This window comes from Capra hircus, chromosome 15, assembly GCF_001704415.2.
Source record: "Capra hircus breed San Clemente chromosome 15, ASM170441v1, whole genome shotgun sequence".
In the NCBI taxonomy this organism is placed as follows: Eukaryota; Metazoa; Chordata; class Mammalia; order Artiodactyla; family Bovidae; genus Capra; species Capra hircus.
Genome location: NC_030822.1, coordinates 36,708,043 through 36,711,307, shown reverse-complemented (window position 1 = coordinate 36,711,307; position 3,265 = coordinate 36,708,043). Strand labels below are relative to the sequence as shown.

The window sequence follows — 3,265 nt, the reverse complement described above, 5'->3', positions numbered from 1 at the left end:
ATAAATCTCAGATACATAAATCAGGACATTGTTAATAGTTCAAAGCAGACTGGGATAAATCAGAGCACATTCATTACATTTTAGGAGATTAGGAATTTCTCAGCTTGGGAAAATTAAGGGAAATGATCAAGAATCAGGATAACTATCAGGAGATACATTGTTAAATATGTTGAAAATAAAACTTCTTGTCCATAGGAAGTCAAATGCAAAAAGTAAACTGAAAACAGCTAATGTTTATAGGAAATTTGACAAATAAAGGGCTGAAGTTTAAATTAGTAAAACCACTTTAGAATTGTTGGCATTAACTACTAATGAGGGCTCCTTGGAAAAACTGTTGATTCTAGAGCTGAGGCTGGGAGTATATGAGCTGAGAGTCTAGAGCTTCTTATGCCAGAAAGTAAGGAAAGGAAAAGGATTAAGTACATCAGAAATACACAAGAACAAACCCAAAAGAGCTCCCAGTGGCAAAGTAAATAACATTGTATTGGATCATAACCTAAAGGATAAAACAAGTGTCTATGTCCAAACTGATAAAAATAAATTAATGGGGGTGGGGTGGGGGGAGACAAATCTTACAGAAGAATTCCAAATACTTTTTGTAGCAGTTTCCTCCTCCAGGAGGTAGATCTTACCCCCAGCCCACTACCACCTAGGAGTGTGAACCATGAAGAAACCTGACAAACACTGGTGATTAAGGTTAATATCATCAACCATAAGTCACCACTGACAGTATGTACCACTGATATGATTGATGAGAAAGGCTTATGACCACCGTGATATTCTTCTCCTAAATCTGTAATCCCAGTCTAACCATGAGGAAGATATTAGACAAACTTAAATGAAATGCTACAAATACCTGGCCAGTACTTCTCAAAACTATCAAGATCAAAAATAAGGAAAGACTGAGCTCTTTCCTATCTTGCAAGATGGTGGGTGAAAAGGCTAAGAAGCCAGATACTAAGGGTAAAAACCCCAAAGCCAAGAAGGCTGATGCTGGTGAGAAAATTTAAAAAGTGAAGAAGGTTAAGAAGGGGAAACCCCACTGCAGTTGAAACCCTGTCCAGATCAGAGGAATTGGTAGATATTCCCAATCGGCTATGTGTTACAGAAAAGCTTGTACAAGAGGAAGTACTCAGTGGCGAAATCCAAGGTTGAAAAGAAAAAGAAGATGCAGGTTCTTGCTACTGTCACAAAACCAGTTGGTGGTAACAAGAATGGTGGTACCTGAGTGGTCAAACTGCGCAAAATGCTTAGGTATTATCGTACTGAAGATGTGCCTGGAAAGCTGCTGAGTCATGGCAGAAAACCCTTCAGTAAGCCTGTGAGAAAGCAGGGCACCAGCATCACTCCAGGGGCCATACAGATCATCCTCACTGGGTGCCACAGAGGCAAGCGGTCACTGTCCTGAAGCAAGCCGGGCAGTAGCTTGCTACTTGTGACTGGGCCTCTGTCCCTCAATCAGGTTCCTCTGCACAGAACACACCAGAAATTTGTCATTACCGCCTCCTCTAAAATTGATACCAGTGGAATGAAAACCCCAGAACATCTCACTGATGCTTACTTCAAGAAGAAGCTGTGTAAGTCTAGGCAACAGGAAGGTGAGATCTCTGACCCACCCACAGAGGGAGAAATAGAAGACTGCAGAGCAGCGCAAGGCCGACCAGAAAGGGCGTGGACTCAAATTCTGCAAAGAATCAAAGCTGCTCCTCAGCTCCAGGGCCACCCCCAACTCTGTTTGCTCTCACAAATGGAATTTACCCTCACCAAGTAGTGTTCTGAACTTCTTACAAAGAGCCTAATTAAGTAACTTGCACATCCATCCCCACCCCCCCAAAAAACCCACAAAACTAAAAAAAAAACAAGGAAAGACTGAGAAACTGTTACAGACCAGAGAAGACTAAGGAGACAAGATGCCTAATGACAATATGGTATCTTGGAAAGGATTCAAGAGCAGAAAGAATACCAGGAAAAATATTGTGAAATCTGAACTAAGTGTGAATAATAGTTTTAGTTCATATCTTTGCTGTTACGAATATACTACAGTAATGCAAGATGTTAAAAATAGGGGAAATTGGGTGATGGGTGCATGAGAACTCTTTCCATAAATCTAAAACTATTCTAAAACAAAATGGTTATTTTTAGTTGAATTTATGTATACCCTATGGCTTAGGAATTATAGTCCTCAGAATATACCTAACAGAAATGTGTGTGTGCAAGTATATGCCAAGAGACATACAAAAATAGCCACATCAGCATTGTTTGCCAATTCTTAAGCACTGGAAAAGATCCAGAGTAACACTATAAGTAGAACCAATAAATTAACTGCAATAAATTCATACATCAAAATCCTGGACAGCAAAGAAAATATATGACCTGTAGCTACATGCCATTAGGATGAATCACACAAACATTACCCATGAAAGAAGTCAACCCCCCAAAGATTATAAACTATATAATTCAATTTATAAAAAAAAATCAAAACTAAAAAAGTAAAAAAAACCTAAACTGGTATACTATTTACAGATACATATATAAGTGTTTAAAGCCATATTTAAAAAATGGGCCAGTGGTAAGGAAGTAGCTACCAAAAAAACTGGTTTATTGTTACCTCTGCAGGGAGGGAGGAATTTGTAATCAGGAAAGATCCCCTGGGCTCTTGGGCACTCTATAGTAATGGTAATAAGTTAATATAGTGTAATATAGTAATAGTAATGTTCTATTCCTTGATCTGGTGACAGCTTACATGGGTAATCATTCAGTTGTCACTCACTAAATGCACATTTATTTTGAATACTGTCTTCTATATGAGTTATAGTCTCCTCTAAAATAACGATTTTAGTTCATATGACCAGAAAGAAATAAGACAATATATTAGAAAAGCACTTAAATAAAATTATTGCAAATAACCACTTCAGACAGAGGGGAAAATGGATAATAAATATTTCAGAAAATGGTCAAACTTAAGCAGATACCAAACTAACACAAACCAGGTGATACCACTCCACACTTATTAAAATGGCGAAAAATAAAGTTTAAAAACACCACCACATTGACAATGAGAATGGGATGGACCATTGTTAGTGTAAATGTTATTTGCTACACTCTTGGAAAGCTGTGTGTTTAACACAACTATGCAGAACTTCAAAAACATACATGACTTTTCAATCAGTAACCTCTCTCTGGGAAATTAACCAATGAGAAGAATTACAAATACAGAAAAGAAAGTGTTGGGCATAACAGAATAATTTTCTGTGCATAACATAAA

At 37.7% G+C, this 3,265-nt stretch overlaps 1 pseudogene; it reads left to right on the top strand.

Moving 5' to 3' along the window:
- LOC102188426 lies at window positions 927–1,779 on the top strand (annotated as a pseudogene).